Genomic DNA, 19,804 nt, shown 5'->3' on the forward strand with positions numbered 1-19,804 from the left:
GCATTGGAATTAAATATAAGAGACACAATGCCGACTTAAGTACACAAAAACTGACACTTCTTAAGGTCTATGATTTGAGCGTTTCCTGTGTCACCAGATTTACATTCCGATGGACCTCTGCAGGTTTACTGTATCCCTTGGACGTTCCCATTGACGATGAAACACAGAAATTGCATCGGAATTAAATCTAAGAGACACAATGTCGTCTTAAGTACAGGAAGACTGAGTCTTCCTACTGTCTACGTTTTGAGCGTTTCCTGTGTCACCAGTTTTACATTCCGATGCACCTCTGCAGGCTTACTGTATCCATTCGTCCATCACAGTGACGATGAAACACAGAAATTGCATCGGAATTAAATATAAGAGACACAATGCCGACTTAAGTACAAGAAAACTGAGTCTTCTTACGGTCGATGATTTGAGCGTATCCTGTGTCACCAGATTTACATTCCGACGCACCTCTGCAGGTTTACTGTTTCCCTTGGACCTTCCCATTGTCGATGAAACACAGAAATTGCATCGGAATTAAATATTAGAGACACAATGCCGACTTAAGACGAGGAAGACTGAGTCTTCCTACTGTCTATGTTTTGAGCGTTTCCTGTAACACCAGTTTTACATTCCGATGCACCTCTGCAGGTTTAGTGTATGCATTGGACCTTCCCAGTGACGATGAAACACAGAAATTGCATCGGAATTAGATATAAGAGACACAATGCCGACTGAAGTACAAGAAATCTGAGTCTTCTTAGGGTCTATGTTTTGAGCGTTTCCTGTGTCACCAGTTTTACATTCCGATGCAACTCTGCAGGTTTACTGTATCCCTTGGACCTTCCCATGGACGATGAAACACAGAAATTGCATCGGAATTAAATCTAAGAGACTCAATGGCGACTTAAGTACAGGAAGACTGAGTCTTCCTACTGTCTACGGTTTGATCGTTTCCTGTGTCACTAGTTTTACATTCCGATGCACCTCTGCAGGTTTACTGTATACATTGGACCTTCCCATTGACGATGAAACACAGAAATTGCATCGGATTTAAATATAAGAGACACAATGCCGACTTAAGTACACGAAGACTGAGTCTTCCTACTGTTTATGTTTTGAGCGTTTCCTGTGTCACCAGTTTTACATTCCGATGCACCTCTGCAGGTTTACTGTATCCATTGGACCTTCCCATTGACGATGAAACAAAGAAATTGCATCGGATTTAAATGTAAGAGGCACAATGCCGACTTAAGTGCAGGATGACTGAGTCTTCCTACTGTCTATGTTTTGAGCGTTTCCTGTGTCACCAGTTTTACATTCCGATGCACGTCTGCAGGTTTACTGATTCCATTGTACCTTCCCACTGACGATGAAACACAGAAATTGCTTCGGATTTAATTAGAAGAGACACAATGCCGACTTGAGTACAGGAAGACTGAGTCTTCCTACTGTCTATGTTTTGAGCTTTTCCGGTGTGACCAGTTTTACATTCCGATGCACCTCTGCAGGTTTACTGTATCCCTTCGGCCTTCACAGTAACGATGAAAAACAGAAATTGCATCGGAATTAGATATAAGAGACACAATGCCGACTTAAGTACAAAAAAACTGAGTCTTCTTAGGGTCTATGATTTGAGCGTTTCCTGTGTCACCAGATTTACATTCCGATGGACCTCTGCAGGTTTACTGTCTCCCTTGGACCTTCCCATTGACGATGAAACACAGATATTGCATCGGAATTAAATCTAAGAGGCAGAATGTCGTCTTAAGTACAGGAAGACTGAGTCTTCCTACAGTCTACGTTTTGAGCGTTTCCTGTACCACCAGTTTTACATTCCGATGCACCGCTGCAGGTTTACTGTCTCCCTTGGACCTTCACAGTGACGATGAAACACAGATATTGCATCGGAATTAAATATAAGAGACACAATGCCGACTTAAGAACAGGAAGACTGAGTCTTCCTACTGTCTATGTTTTTTAGCGTTTCCTGTGTCACCAGTTTTACATTCCGATGCACCACTGCAGGTTTACTGAACCCATTGGACCTTCCCATTGACGATGAAACACAGAAATTGCATCGGAATTATATACAAGAGACACAACGCCGACTTAAGTACAAGAAAACTGAGTCTTCTTACCGTATATGTTTTGAGCGTTTCCTGTGTCATCAGTTTTACATTCCGATACACCTCTGCAGGTTTACTGTATCCCTTGGACCTTCCCGTTGACGATGAAACTCAGAAATTACATCGGAATTAAATATAGGAGACACAATGCCGATTTAAGCACAGGAAGACAGAGTCTTATTACTGTCTATGATTTGAGCGTTTCCTGTGTCACCAGTTTTACTTTCCGATGAACCACTGCAGGTTTATTGTATCCTTTGGACCTTCCCATTGACGATGAAACAGAGATATTGCATCGGAATTAAATATAAGAGGCACAATGCCGACATAAGAACAGGAAGACTGAGTCTTCCTACTGTCTATGCTTTGAGCGTTTCCTGTGTCACCAGTTTTACATTCCGATGCACCTTTGCAGGTTTACTGTATCCATTGGACCTTCACAGTGACGATTAAACACAGAAATTGTTTTTGGAATTAAATATAAGAGACACAATGCCGACTTAAGTACAGGAAGACTGAGTCTTCCCAGTGTCTATGATTTGAGCGTTTCCTGTGTAACCAGTTTTACATTCCTATGCAGCTCTGCAGGTTTACTGTATCCCTTGGACCTTCCCATTGACGATGAAACACAGAAATTGCATCGGAATTAAATATAAGAGACACAATGCCGACTTAAGAACAGGAAGACTGAGTCTTCCTACTGTCTACGTTTTTTAGCGTTTCCTGTGTCACCAGTTTTACATTCCGATGCACCTCTGCAGGTTTACTGTATCCCTTGGGCGTTCCCATTGACGATGAAACACAGAAATTGCATCGGAACTAAATATAAGAGACACAATGCCGACTTAAGAACAGGAAGACTGAGTATTCCTACTGTCTATGTTTTTTAGCGTTTCCTGTGTCACCAGTTTTACATTCCGATGCACCTCTGCAGGTTTACTGTATCCCTTGGGCGTTCCCATTGACGATGAAACACAGAAATTGCATCGGAACTAAATATAAGAGACACAATGCCGACATAAGTACTACAAAACTGAGTCTTGTTAGGATCTATGTTTTGAGCGTTTCCTGTGTCACCACTTTTACATTCCGATGCACCTCTGCAGGTTTACTGTATCTATTGGAGCTTCACAGTGACGATGAAACACAGAAATTGCATCGGAATTAAATATTAGAGACACAATGCTGACTTAAGTACTACAAAACGGAGTCTTCTTAGTGTCTGTGTTTTGAGCGTCTCCTGTGTCACCAGTTTTACATTCCGATGCACCTCTGCAGGTTTACTGTATACATTGAACCTTCCCATCGGCGATGAAACACAGAAATTGCATCGGAATTAAATATAAGAGACACAATGCCGATTTAAGTACAGGAAGGCTGAGTCTTCCTACTGTCTATGTTTTCAGCGTTTCCTGTGTAATCAGTTTTACATTCCGATGCACCTGTTCAGGTTTTCTGTATTCCTTGGACCTTCCCATTGACGATGAAACACAGAAATTGCATCGGAATTAAATATAAGAGACACAATGCCGACATAAGAACAGGAAGACTGAGTCTTACTGCTGTCTATGTTTGAGCATTTCCTGTGTCACCAGTTTTACATTCCGATGCACCTCTGCAGGTTTACCGTATCCATTGGACCTTCCCATTGACGATGAAACACAGAAATTGCATCGGAATTAAATATAAGAGACACAATGCCGACTTAAGTACAGGAAGACTGAGTCTTCCTACTGTCTATGATTTGAGCGTTTCCTGTGTCACCAGTTTTACATTCCGATGCACCTCTGCAGGCCTACTGTATACATTGGACCTTCACAGTGACGATGAAACACAGAAATTGCATCGGAATTAAATATAAGAAACACAACGCCGACTTAAGTACAAGAAAACTGAGTCTTCTTACGGTCTATGATTTGAGCGTTTCCTGTGTCACCTGTTTTACAATCCGATGCACCTCTGCAGGTTTATTGTATCCCTTAGGCCTTTCCATTGACGATAAAACACAGAAATTGCATCGGAATTAAATATTAGAGACACAATGCCGACTTAAGTACAGGATGGCTGAGTCTTCCTACTGTCTATGTGCATCGGAATGTAAAACTGGAGACACAGGAAACGCTCAAATCATAGACATTCCGATGCACCGCTGCAGGTTTACTGTCTCCCTTGGACCTTCACAGTGACGATGAAACACAGATATTGCATCGGAATTAAATATAAGAGGAACAATGCCGACTTAAGGACAGGAAGACTGAGTCTTCCTACTGTCTATGTTTTGAGCGTTTCCTGTACCACCAGTTTTACATTCCGGTGCACCTCTGCAGGTTTACTGTACCCATTGGACCTTCCCATTGACGATGAAACACAGAAATTGCATCGGAATTAAATACAAGAGACACAACGCTGACTTAAGTACAAGAAAACTGAGTCTTCTTACGGTCTATGTTTTGAGCGTTTCCTGTGTCATCAGTTTTACATTCCGATACACCTCTGCAGGTTTACTGTATCCCTTGAACCTTCCCGTTGACGATGAAACTCAGAAATTACATCGGAATTAAATATAGGAGACACAATGCCGACTTAAGCACAGGAAGACTGAGTCTTATTACTGTCTATGATTTGAGCGTTTCCTGTGTCACCAGTTTTACATTCCGATGAACCTCTGCAGGTTTATTGTATCCCTTTGACCTTCCCATTGACGATGAAACAGAGATATTGCATCGGAATTAAATGTAAGAGGCACAATGCCGACATAAGAACAGGAAGACTGAGTCTTCCTACTGTCTATGTTTTGAGCGTTTCCTGTGTCATCGGTTTTACATTCCGATGCACCTCTGCAGGTTTACTGTATCCATTGGACCTTCACAGTGACGATTAAACACAGAAATTGTTTTTGGAATTAAATATAAGAGACACATTGCCGACATAAGTACAGGAAGACTGAGTCTTCCTAGTGTCTATGATTTGAGCGTTTCCTGTGTCACCAGTTTTACATTCCTATGCAGCTCTGCAGGTTTACTGTATCCCTTGGACCTTCCCATTGACGATGAAACACAGAAATAGCATCGGAATTAAATATAAGAGACACAATGCCGACTTCAGTACAGGAAGACTGAGCCTTCGTACTGTCTATGATTTGAGCGTTTCATGTGTCTCCAGTTTTACATTCCGATGCACCTCTGCAGGTTTACTGTATCCATTGGACCTTCCCATTGACGATAAAACGCAGAAATGGCATCGGATTTAAATATAAGAGACACAATGCCGACTTAAGTACAATAAGTCTGAGTCTTCCTACTGTCTATGTTTTGAGCGTTTCCTGTGTCACCAGTTTTACATTCCGATGCACCTCTGCAGGTTTACTGTATCCATTGGACCTTCACAGTGACGATGAAACACAGAAATTGCATCGGAATTAAAAATAAGAGACACAATGCCGAATTAAGAACAGGAAGACTGAGTCTTCCTACTGTCTATGTTTTTTAGCGTTTCCTGTGTCACCAGTTTTACATTCCGATGCACCTCTGCAGGTTTACTGTATCCCTTGGGCGTTCCCATTGACGATGAAACACAGAAATTGCATCGGAATTAAATATAAGAGGCACAATGCCGATTTAAGTACAGGAAGGCTGAGTCTTCCTACTGTCTATGTTTTATGCGTTTCCTGTGTAATCAGTTTCACATTCCGATGCACCTCTGCAGGTTTACTGTATCCATTGGACCTTCCCATTGACGATGAAACACAGAAATTGCATCGGATTTAAATATAAGAGACACAATGCCGTCTTAAGTAGAGGAAGACTGAGTCTTCCTACTGTCTATGTTTTGAGCGTTTCCTGTGTCACCAGTTTTACATTCCGTTACACCTCTGCAGGTTTACTGTATCCATTGGACCTACACAGTGACGATGAAACACAGAAATTGCATCGGAATTAAATATTAGAGACACAATGCTGACTTAAGTACTACAAAACGGAGTCTTCTTAGGGTCTGTGTTTTGAGCGACTCCTGTGTCCCCAGTTTTACATTCCGATGCACCTCTGCAGGTTTACTGTATACATTGGACCTTCCCAGTGACGATGAAACACAGAAATTGCATCGGTATTAAATATAAGAGACACAATGCCGACTTAAGTACAAGAAAACTGAGTCTTCTTAGGGTCTATATTTTGAGCGGTTCCTGTGTCACCAGTTTTACATTCCGATGCACCCCTGCAGGTTTACTGTATCCATTGGACCTTCCCATTGACGATGAAACACAGAAATTGCAGCGGATTTAAATATAAGAGACACAATATCGACTTAAGTACAGGAAGACTGAGTCTTCCTACTGTCTATGTTTTGAGCGTTTCCTGTGTCACCAGTCTTTCATTCCGATGCACCTCTGCAGGTTTACTGTATCCATACGACCTTCACAGTGACGAAGAAACACAGAAATTGCATCGGAATTAAATATAAGAGACACAGTGCCGCCTTAAGTACTACAAGACTGAGTCTCCTTAGGGTCTATGTTTTGAGCGTTTCCTGTGTCACCCGTTTTACATTCCGATGCACCTCTGCAGGTTTACTCTATCCATTGGACCTTCCCAGTGACGATGAAACACAGCAATTGCATCGGAATTAAATATAAGAGACACAATGCCGACTTAAGTACAAGAAAACTGAGTCTTCTTAGGGCCTATGTTTTGAGCGTTTCCTGTGTCACCGGTTTTACATTCCGATGGACCTCTGCAGGTTTTCTGTATCCCTTGGACCTCCCCATCGACGATGAAACACAGAAATTGCATCGGAATTAGATCTAAGAGACACAATGTCGACTTAAGTACAGGAAGACTGAGTTTCCAACTGTCTACGCTTTGAGCGTTTCCTCTGTCACCAGTTTTACATTCCGATGGACCTCTGCAGGTTTACTGCATCCCTTCGACCTTCCCATTAACGATGAAACACAGAAATTGCATGGGATTTAAATATACGAGACACAATGCCGACTTAAGTACAGAAAGACTGAGTCTTCCTACTGTCTATGTTAAGAGCGTTTCCTGTGTCACCGGTTTTACATTCCGATGGAACTCTGCAGGTTTTCTATATCCGTTGGACCTCCCTATCGACGATGAAACACAGAAATTGCATCGCAATTAGATCTAAGAGACACAATGCCGACATAAGAACAGGAAGACTGAGTCTTCCTGCTGTCTATGTTTTGAGCATTTCCTGTGTCACCAGTTTTACATTCCGATGCACCTCTGCAGTTTTACTGTATCCATTGGTCCTTCCCATTGACGATGAAACACAGAAATTGCATCGGATTTAAATATAAGAGACACAATGCCGACTTAAGTACAGGAAGACTGAGTCTTCCTACTATGATTTGAGCGTTTCCTGTGTCACCAGTTTTACATTCCGATGCACCTCTGCAGGTCTACTGTAAAGATTGGACCTTCACAGTGACGATGAAACACAGAAATTGCATCGCAATTAAAAATAAGAAACACAACACCGACTTAAGTACAAGAAAACTGAGTCTTCTTTGGGTCTATGATTTGAGCGTTTCCTGTGTCACCAGATTTACATTCCGATGGACCTCTGCAGGTTTACTGTCTCCCTTGGACCTTCCCATTGACGATGAAACACAGATATTGCATCGGATTTAAATATAAGAGACACAATGCCGACTTAAGTACAAGAAAACTGAGTCTTCTTACGGTCTATGATTTGAGCGTTTCCTGTGTCACCAGTTTTACAATCCGATGCACCTCTGCAGGTTTATTGTACCCCGTAGGCCTTCCCATTGACGACAAAACACAGAAATTGCATCGTTATTAAATATTAGAGACACAATGCCGACTTAAGAACAGGATGGCTAAGTCTTCCTACTGTCTATGTTTTAAGCGTTTCCTGTGCCACCAGTTTTACATTCCGATGCACCGCTGCAGGTTTACTGTCTCCCTTGGACCTTCACAGTGACGATGAAACACAGATATTGCATCGGAATTAAATATAAGAGACACATACCGACTTAAGAACAGGAAGACTGAGTCTTCCTACTGTCTATGTTTTTTAGCGTTTCCTGTGTCACCAGTTTTACATTCCGATGCACCACTGCAGGTTTACTGAACCCATTGGACCTTCCCATTGACGATGAAACACAGAAATTGCATCGGAATTAAATACAAGAGACACAACGCCGACTTAAGTACAAGAAAACTGAGTCTTCTAACGGTATATGTTTTGAGAGTTTCCTGTGTCATCAGTTTTACATTCCGATACACCTCTGCAGGTTTACTGTATCCCTTGGACCTTCCCGTTGACGATGAAACTCAGAAATTACATCGGAATTAAATATAGGAGACACAATGCCGACTTAAGCACAGGAATACAGAGTCTTATTACTGTCTATGATTTGAGCGTTTCCTGTGTCACCAGTTTTACATTCCGATGAACCTCTGCAGGTTTATTGTATCCTTTGGACCTTCCCATTGACGATGAAACAGAGATATTGCATCGGAATTAAATATAAGAGGCACAATGCCGACATAAGAACAGGAAGACTGAGTCTTCCTACTGTCTATGTTTTGAGCGTTTCCTGTGTCACCAGTTTTACATTCCGATGCACCTCTGCAGGTTTACTGTATCCATTGGACCTTCACAGTGACGATTAAACACAGAAATTGTTTTTGGAATTAAATATAAGAGACACAATGCCGACTTAAGTACAGGAAGACTGAGTCTTCCTAGTGTCTATGATTTGAGCGTTTCCTGTGTCACCAGTTTTACATTCCTATGCAGCTCTGCAGGTTTACTGTATCCCTTGGACCTTCCCATTGACGATGAAACACAGAAATTGCATCGGAATTAAATATAAGAGACACAATGCCGACTTAAGTACAGGAAGACTGAGCCTTCGTACTGTCTATGATTTGAGCGTTTCCTGTGTCTCCAGTTTTACATTCCGATGCACCTCTGCACGTTTACTGTATCCATTGGACCTTCCAATTGACGATGAAACGCAGAAATGGCATCGGATTTAAATATAAGAGACACAATGCCGACTTAAGTAGAAGAAGTCTGAGTCTTCCTACTGTCTATGTTTTGAGCGTTTCCTGTGTCACCAGTTTTACATTCCGATGCACCTCTGCAGGTTACTGTATCCATTGGACCTTCACAGTGACGATGAAACACAGAAATTGCATCGGAATTAAAAATAAGAGACACAATGCCGACTTAAGAACAGGAAGACTGAGTCTTCCTACTGTCTATGTTTTCAGCGTTTCCTGTGTAATCAGTTTTACATTCCGATGCACCTGTTCAGGTTTTCTGTATTCCTTGGACCTTCCCATTGACGATGAAACACAGAAATTGCATCGGAATTAAATATAAGAGACACAATGCCGACATAAGAACAGGAAGACTGAGTCTTACTGCTGTCTATGTTTGAGCATTTCCTGTGTCACCAGTTTTACATTCCGATGCACCTCTGCAGGTTTACTGTATCCATTGGACCTTCCCATTGACGATGAGACACAGAAATTGCATCGGAATTAAATATAAGTGACACAATGCCGACTTAAGTACAGGAAGACTGAGTCTTCCTACTGTCTATGATTTGAGCGTTTCCTGTGTCACCAGTTTTACATTCCGATGCACCTCTGCAGGTCTACTGTATAGATTGGACCTTCACAGTGACGATGAAACACAGAAATTGCATCGGAATTAAATATAAGAAACACAACGCCGACTTAAGTACAAGAAAACTGAGTCTTCTTACGGTCTATAATTTGAGCGTTTCCTGTGTCACCAGTTTTACAATCCGATACACCTCTGCAGGTTTATTGTATCCCTTAGGCCTTCCCATTGACGATAAAACACAGAAATTGCATCGGAATTAAATATTAGAGACACAATGCCGACTTAAGAACAGGCTGGCTGAGTCTTCCTACTGTATATGTGCATCGGAATGTAAAACTGGAGACACAGGAAACGCTCAAATCATAGACATTCCGATGCACCGTTGCAGGTTTACTGTCTCCCTTGGACCTTCACAGTGACGATGAAACACAGATATTGCATCGGAATTAAATATAAGAGGAACAATGCCGACTTAAGGACAGGAAGACTGAGTCTTCCTACTGTCTACGTTTTGAGCGTTTCCTGTACCACCAGTTTTACATTCCGGTGCACCTCTGCAGGTTTACTGTACCCATTGGACCTTCCCATTGACGATGAAACACAGAAATTGGATCGGAATTAAATACAAGAGACACAACGCCGACTTAAGTACAAGAAAACTGAGTCTTCTTACGGTCTATGTTTTGAGCGTTTCCTGTGTCATCAGTTTTACATTCCGATACACCTCTGCAGGTTTACTGTATCCCTTGAACCTTCCCGTTGACGATGAAACTCAGAAATTACATCGGAATTAAATATCGGAGACACAATGCCGACTTAAGCACAGGAAGACTGAGTCTTATTACTGTCTATGATTTGAGCGTTTCCTGTGTCACCAGTTTTACATTCCGATGAACCTCTGCAGGTTTATTGTATCCCTTTGACCTTCCCATTGACGATGAAACAGAGATATTGCATCGGAATTAAATATAAGAGGCACAATGCCGACATAAGAACAGGAAGACTGAGTCTTCCTACTGTCTATGTTTTGAGAGTTTCCTGTGTCATCGGTTTTACATTCCGATGCACCTCTGCAGGTTTACTGTATCCATTGGACCTTCACAGTGACGATTAAACACAGAAATTGTTTTTGGAATTAAATATAAGAGACACAATGCCGACATAAGTACAGGAAGACTGAGTCTTCCTAGTGTCTATGATTTGAGCGTTTCCTGTGTCACCAGTTTTACATTCCTATGCAGCTCTGCAGGTTTACTGTATCCCTTGGACCTTCCCATTGACGATGAAACACAGAAATTGCATCGGAATTAAATATAAGAGACACAATGCCGACTTCAGTACAGGAAGACTGAGCCTTCGTACTGTCTATGATTTGAGCGTTTCCTGTGTCTCCAGTTTTACATTCCGATGCACCTCTGCAGGTTTACTGTATCCATTGGACCTTCCCATTGACGATGAAACACAGAAATTGCATCGGAATTAAATATAAGAGACACAATGCCGACTTCAGTACAGGAAGACTGAGCCTTCGTACTGTCTATGATTTGAGCGTTTCCTGTGTCTCCAGTTTTACATTCCGATGCACCTCTGCAGGTTTACTGTATCCATTGGACCTTCCCATTGACGATGAAACGCAGAAATGGCATCGGAATTAAAAATAAGAGACACAATGCCGACTTAAGAACAGGAAGACTGAGTCTTCCTACTGTCTATGTTTTTTAGCGTTTCCTGTGTCACCAGTTTTACATTCCGATGCACCTCTGCAGGTTTACTGTATCCATTGGACCTTCACAGTGACGATGAAACACAGATATTGCATCGGAATTAAATATAAGAGACACAATGCCGATTTAAGTACAGGAAGGCTGAGTCTTCCTACTGTCTATGTTTTCAGCGTTTCCTGTGTAATCAGTTTTACATTCCGATGCACCTCTGCAGGTTTACTGTATCCATTGGACCTTCCCATTGACAATGAAACACAGAAATTGCATCGGATTTAAATATAAGAGACACAATGCCGTCTTAAGTAGAGGAAGACTGAGTCTTCCTACTTTCTATGTTTTGAGCGTTTCCTGTGTCACCAGTTTTACATTCCGTTTCACCTCTGCAGGTTTACTGTATCCATTGGACCTTCAGAGTGACGATGAAACACAGAAATTGCATCGGAATTAAATATTAGAGACACAATGCTGACTTAAGTACTACAAAACGGAGTCTTCTTAGGGTCTGTGTTTTGAGCGACTCCTGTGTCCCCAGTTTTACATTCCGATGCACCTCTGCAGGTTTACTGTATACATTGGACCTTCCCAGTGACGATGAAACACAGAAATTGCATCGGTATTAAATATAAGAGACACAATGCTGACTTAAGTACAAGAAAACTGAGTCTTCTTAGGGTCTATATTTTGAGCTGTTCCTGTGTCACCAGTTTTACATTCCGATGCACCCCTGCAGGTTTACTGTATCCATTGGACCTTCCCATTGACGATGAAACACAGAAATTGCAGCGGATTTAAATATAAGAGACACAATGCCGACTTAAGTACAGGAAGACTGAGTCTTCCTACTGTCTATGTTTTGAGCGTTTCCTGTGTCACCAGTTTTTCAATCCGATGCACCTCTGCAGGTTTACTGTATCCATACGACCTTCACAGTGACCAAGAAACACAGAAATTGCATCGGAATTAAATATAAGAGACACAATGCCGCCTTAAGTACTACAAAACTGAGTCTCCTTAGGGTCTATGTTTTGAGCGTTTCCTGTGTCACCCGTTTTACATTCCGATGCACCTCTGCAGGTTTACTGTATCCATTGGACCTTCCCAGTGACGATGAAACACAGAAATTGCATCGGAATTAAATATAAGAGACACAATGCCGACTTAAGTACAAGAAAACTGAGTCTTCTTAGGGCCTATGTTTTGAGCGTTTCCTGTGTCACCGGTTTTACATTCCGATGGACCTCTGCAGGTTTTCTGTATCCCTTGGACCTCCCCATCGACGATGAAACTCAGAAATTGCATCGGAATTAGATCTAAGAGACACAATGTCGACTTAAGTACAGGAAGACTGAGTTTCCAACTGTCTATGTTTTGAGCGTTTCCTGTAACACCAGTTTTACATTCCGATGCACCTTTGCAGGTTTACTGTATCCATTGGACCTTCCCAGTGACGATGGAACACAGAAATTACATCGGAATTAAATATAAGAGTCACAATGCCGACTTAAGTACAAGAAAACTGAGTCTTCTTAGGGTCTATGTTTTGAGCGTTTCCTGTGTCACCGGTTTTACATTCCGATGGTCCTCTGCAGGTTTTCTGTATCCGTTGGACCTCCACATCGACGATGAAACACAGAAATTGCATCTGAATTAGATCTAAGAGACACAATGTCGACTTAAGTACAGGAAGACTGAGTCTTCCTACTGTCTACGTTTTGAGCGTTTCCTCTGTCACCAGGTTTACATTCCGATGCACCTCTGCAGCTTTACTGTATCCATTGGACCTTCCCATTGACGATGAAACACAGTAATTGCATCGCATTTACATATAAGAGACACAATGCCGACTTAAGTACAGGAAGACTGAGTCTTCCTACTGACTATGTTTTGAGCGTTTCCTGTGTCACCAGTTTTACATTCCGATGCACCTCTGCAGGTCTACTGTATCCCTTCGACCTTCTTAGTGAAGTAGAAAAACAGATATTGCATTGGAATTAAATATAAAAGACACAATGCCGACTTAAGTACAAGAAAACTGAGTCTCCTTTGGGTCTATGTTTTGAGCGTTGCCTGTGCCACCGGTTTTACATTCCGATGGACTTCTGCAGGTTTTCTGTATCCCTTGGACCTCCCCATCGACGATGAAACACAGAAATTGCATCGGAATTAGATCTAAGAGACACAATGTCGACTTAAGTACAAGAAGACTGAGTCTACCTACTGTCTACGTTTTGAGCGTTTCCTGTTTCACCAGTTTTACATTCCGATGCACCTCTGCAGGTTTACTGTATCCATTGGACCTTCCCATTGACGATGAAACACAGAAATTGCATCGGATTGAAATATAAGAGACACAATGCCGACTTAAGTACAGGAAGACTGAGTCTTCCTACTGTCTATGTTTTGAGCGTTTCCTGTGTCACCAGTTTTACATTCCGATGCACCTCGGCAGGTTTACTGTATCCCTTCGACCTTCACAGTGAAGTTGAAGAACAGATATTGCATCGGAATTAAATATAAGAGACAGAATGCCGACTTAAGTACAAGAAAACTGAGTCTTCTTAGGGTCTATGTTTTGAGCGTTTCCTGTGTCACCAGTCTTACATTCCGATGCACCTCTGCAGGTTTACTGTATCCCTTGGACCTTCACAGTGACGATGAAACACAGATATTGCAACGGAATTAAATATAAGAGACACAATGCCGATTTAAGTACAGGAAGACTGAGTCTTTATACTGTCTATGTTTTCAGCGTTTCCTGTGTAATCAGTTTTACATTCCGATGCAACTCTGCAGGTTTACTGTATTCCTTGGACCGTCCCATTGACGATGAAACACAGAAATTGCATCGGATTTAAATATAAGAGACACAATGCCGACTTAAGTACAGGAAGACTGAGTCTTCCTACTGTCTATGTTTTGAGCGTTTCCTGTGTCACCAGTTTTTCATTCCGATGAACCTCTGCAGGTTTACTGTAACCATTCGACCTTCACAGTGACGATGAAACACAGAAATTGCATCGGAATTAAATATAAGAGACACAATGCCGCCTTAAGTACAACAAAACCGAGCCTCCTTAGGGTCTATGTTTTGAGCGTTTCCTATGTCACCCGTTTTACATTCCGATGCACCTCTGCAGGTTTACTGTATCCATTGGACCTTCCCAGTGACGATGAAACACAGAAATTGTATCGGAATTAAATATAAGAGACACAATGCCGACTTAAGTACAAGAAAACTGAGTCTTCTTAGGGACTATGTTTTGAGCGTTTCCTGTGTCAACGGTTTTACATTCCGATGGATCTCTGCAGGTTTTCTGTATCCGTTGGACCTCCCCATCGACGATGAAACACAGAAATTGCATCGGAATTATATCTAAGAGACACAATGCCGACTTAAGTACAGGAAGACTGAGCCTTCCTACTGTCTATGTTTTGAGCGTTTCCTGTGTCACCAGTTTTACATTCCGATGCACCTCTGCAGGTTTACTGTATCCCTTCGACCTTCACAGTGATGTTGAAAAACAGATATTGCATCGGAATTAAATATAAGAGACACAATGCCGACTTAAGTACAAGAAAACTGAGTCTTCTTAGGGTCTATGTTTTGAGCGTTTCCTGTTTCACCAGTTTTACATTCCGATGGATCTCTGCAGGTTACTGCATTCCTTCGACCTTCCCATCGACGATGAAACACAGAAATTGCATCGGAATTAGATCTAAGAGACACAATGTCGACTTAAGTACAGGAAGACTGAGTCTTCCTACTGTCTACGTTTTAAGCGTTTCATGTGTCACCAGTTTTACATTCCGATGCACCTCTGCAGGTTTACTGTATCCATTGGACCTTCCCATTGACGATGAAACACAGAAATTGCATCGGATTTAAATATAAGAGACACAATGCCGACTTAAGTACAGGAAGACTGAGTCTTCCTACTGTCTATGTTTTGAGCGTTTCCTGTAACACCAGTTTTACATTCCGATGCACCTTTGCAGGTTTACTGTATCCATTGGACCTTCCCAGTGACGATGGAACACAGAAATTACATCGGAATTAAATATAAGGGTCACAATGCCGACTTAAGTACAAGAAAACTGGGTCTTCTTAGGGTCTATGTTTTGAGCGTTTCCTGTGTCACCAGTTTTACATTCCGATGCACCTCTGCAGGTTTACTGTATCCCTTGGACCTTCACAGTAACGATGAAACACAGATATTGCATCGGAATTAAATATGAGACACAATGCCGACTTAAGTACAGAAAGACTGAGGCTTCCTACTGTCTATGTTTTGAGCGTTTCCTGTGTCACCAGTTTTACATTCCGATGCACCTCTGCAGGTTTACTGTATCCATGGGACCTTCCCATTGACGATGAAACACAGAAATTGCATCGGATTTAAATATAACAGACACAATGCCGACTTAGTACAGAAAGATTGAGTCTTTCTACTGTCTATGCTTTGAGCGTTTCCTGTGTCACCAGTTTTACATTCCGATGCACCCCTGCAGGTTTACTGTATCCATTGGACCTTCCCATTGACGATGAAACACAGAAATTGCATCGGATTTAAATATAAGAGACACAATGCCGACTTAAGTACAGGAAGACTGAGTCTTCCTACTGTCTATGTTTTGAGCGTTTCCTGTGTCACCAGTTTTTCATTCCGATGCACCTCTGCAGGTTTACTGTATCCATTCGACCTTCACAGTGACGATGAAACACAGAAATTGCATCGGAATTAAATATAAGAGACACAATGCCGCCTTAAGTAGAACAAAACTGAGCCTCCTTAGGGTCTATGTTTTGAGCGTTTCCTGTGTCACCCGTTTTACATTCCGATGCACCTCTGCAGGTTTACTGTATCAATTGGACCTTCCCAGTGACGATGAAACACAGAAATTGCATCGGAATTAAATATAAGAGACACAATGCCGACTTAAGTACAAGAAAACTGAGTCTTCTTAGGGTCTATGTTTTGAGCGTTTCCTGTGTCACCGGTTTTACATTCCGATGTACCTCTGCAGGTTTTCTGTATCAATTGGACCTCCACATCGACGATGAAACACAGAAATTGCATCGGAATTAGATCTAAGAGACACAATGTCGACTTAAGTACAGGAAGACTGAGTCTTCCTACTGTCTACGTTTTGAGCGTTTCCTGTGTCACCAGTTTTACATTCCGATGCACCTCTGCAGGTTTACTGTATCCATTGGACCTTCCCATTGACGATGAAACACAGAAATTGCATCGGATTGAAATATAAGAGACACAATGCCGACTTATGTACAGGAAGACTGAGTCTTCCTACTGTCTATGTTTTGAGCGTTTCCTGTGTCACCAGTTTTACATTCCGATGCACCTCGGCAGGTTTACTGTATCCCTTCGACCTTCACAGTGAAGTTGAAGAACAGATATTGCATCGGAATTAAATATAAGAGACACAATGCCGACTTAAGTACAAGAAAACTGAGTCTTCTTAGGGTCTATGTTTTGAGCGTTTCCTGTGTCACCAGTTTTACATTCCGATGCACCTCTGCAGGTTTACTGTATCCCTTGGACCTTCACAGTGACGATGAAACACAGATATTGCAACGGAATTAAATATAAGAGACACAATGCCGATTTAAGTACAGGAAGACTGAGTCTTTATACTGTCTATGTTTTCAGCGTTTCCTGTGTAATCAGTTTTTCATTCCGATGCAACTCTGCAGGTTTCTCTGTATTCCTTGGACCTTCCCATTGACGATGAAACACAGAAATTGCATCGGAATTAAATATGAGACAAAATGCCGACTTAAGTACAGAAAGACTGAGTCTTCCTACTGTCTATGATTTGAGCGTTTCCTGTGTCACCAGTTTTACATTCCGATGCACCTCTGCAGGTTTACTGTATCCATTGGACCTTCCCACTGACAATGAAACACAGAAATTGCATCGGATTTAAATATAAGAGACACAATGCCGACTTAAGTACAGGAAGACTGAGTCTTCCTACTGTCTATGTTTTGAGCGTTTCCTGTGTCACCAGTTTTTCATTCCGATGCACCTCTGCAGGTTTACTGTATCCATTCGACCTTCACAGTGACGATGAAACACAGAAATTGCATCGGAATTAAATATAAGAGACACAATGCCGCCTTAAGTACAACAAAACTGAGCCTCCTCAGGGTCTATGTTTTGAGCGTTTCCTGTGTCACCCGTTTTACATTCCGATGCACCTCTGCAGGTTTACTGTATCCATTGGACCTTCCCAGTGACGATGAAACACAGAAATTGCATCGGAATTAAATATAAGAGACACAATGCCGACTTAAGTACAAGAAAACTGAGTCTTCTTAGGGTCTATGTTTTGAGCGTTTCCTGTGTCACCGGTTTTACATTCCGATGGATCTCTGCAGGTTTTCTGTATCCGCTGGACCTCCCCATCGACGATGAAACACAGAAATTGCATCGGAATTAGATCTAATAGACACAATGCCGACTTAAGTACAGGAAGACTGAGTCTTCCTACTGTCTGTTTTGAGCGTTTCCTGTGTCACCAGTTTTACATTCCGATGCACCTCTGCAGGTTTACTGTATCCCTTCGACCTTCACAGTGAAGTTGAAAAACAGATATTGCATCGGAATTAAATATAAGAGACACGATGCCGACTTAAGTACAAGAAAACTGAGTCTTCTTAGGGTCTATGTTTTGAGCGTTTCCTGTGTCACCAGTTTTACATTCCGATGGACCTCTGCAGGTTTACTGCATCCCTTGGACCTTCCCATCAACGATGAAACACAGAAATTGCATCGGAATTAGATCTAAGAGACACAATGTCGACTTAAGTACAGGAAGACTGAGTCTTCCTACTGTCTACGTTTTGAGCGTTTCCTCTGTCACCAGTTTTACATTCCGATGCACCTCTGCAGGTTTACTGTATCCATTGGACCTTCCCATTGACGATGAAACACAGAAATTGCATCGGATTTAAATATAAGAGACACAATGCCGACTTAAGTACAGGAAGACTGAGTCTTCCTACTGTCTATGTTTTGAGCGTTTCCTGTGTCACCAGTTTTTCATTCCGATGCACCTCTGCAGGTTTACTATATCCATTCGACCTTCACAGTGACGATGAAACACAGAAATTGCATCGGAATTAAATATAAGAGACACAATGCCGCCTTAAGTACAACAAAACTGAGCCTCCCTACGGTCTATGTTTTGAGCGTTTCCTGTGTCACCCGTTTTACATTCCGATGCACCTCTGCAGGTTTACTGTATCGATTGGACCTTCCCAGTGACGATGAAACACAGAAATTGCATCGGAATTAAATATAAGAGACACAATGTCGACTTATGTACAAGAAAACTGAGTCTTCTTAGCGTCTATGTTTTGAGGGTTTCCTGTGTCACCGGTTTTACATTCCGATGGACCTCTGCAGGTTTTCTGTATCAATTGGACCTCCCCATCGACGATGAAACACAGAAATTTCATCGGAATTAGATCTAAGAGACACAATGTCGACTTAAATACAGGAAGACTGAGTCTTCCTACTGTCTACGTTTTGAGCGTTTCCTCTGTCACCAGTTTTACATTCCGATGCACCTCTGCAGGTTTACTGTATCCATTGGACCTTCCCATTGACGATGAAACACAGAAATTACATCGCATTTACATATAAGAGACACAATGCCGACTTAAGTACAGGAAGACTGAGTCTTCCTACTGACTATGCTTTGAGCGTTTCCTGTGTCACCAGTTTTACATTCCGATGCACCTCTGCAGGTTTACTGTATCCCTTCGACCTTCACAGTGAAGTTGAAAAACAGATATTTCATTGGAATTAAATATAAGAGACACAATGCCGACTTAAGTACAAGAAAACTGAGTCTCCTTAGGGTCTATGTTTTGAGCGTTGCCTGTGTCACCGGTTTTGCATTCCGATGGACCTCTGCAGGTTTTCTGTATCCCTTGGACCTCCCCATTGACGATGAAACACAGAAATTGCATCGGAATTAGATCTAAGAGACACAATGTCGACTTAAGTACAGGAAGACTGAGTCTTCCTACTGTCTACGTTTTGAGCGTATCCTGTGTCACCAGTTTTACATTCCGATGCACCTCTGCAGGTTTACTGTATCCATTGGACTTTCCCATTGACGATGAAACAAAGAATTTGCATCGGATTTAAATATAAGAGACACAATGCCGACTTAAGTACAGGAAGACTTAGTCTTCCTACTGTCTATGTTTTGAGCGTTTCCTGTAACACCAGTTTTACATTCCGATGCACCTCTGCAGGTTTACTGTATCCATTCGACCTTCCCAGTGACGATGGAACACAG

This window comes from Schistocerca nitens, chromosome 6 (genome assembly GCF_023898315.1).
Source record: "Schistocerca nitens isolate TAMUIC-IGC-003100 chromosome 6, iqSchNite1.1, whole genome shotgun sequence".
NCBI lineage: Eukaryota > Metazoa > Arthropoda > Insecta > Orthoptera > Acrididae > Schistocerca > Schistocerca nitens.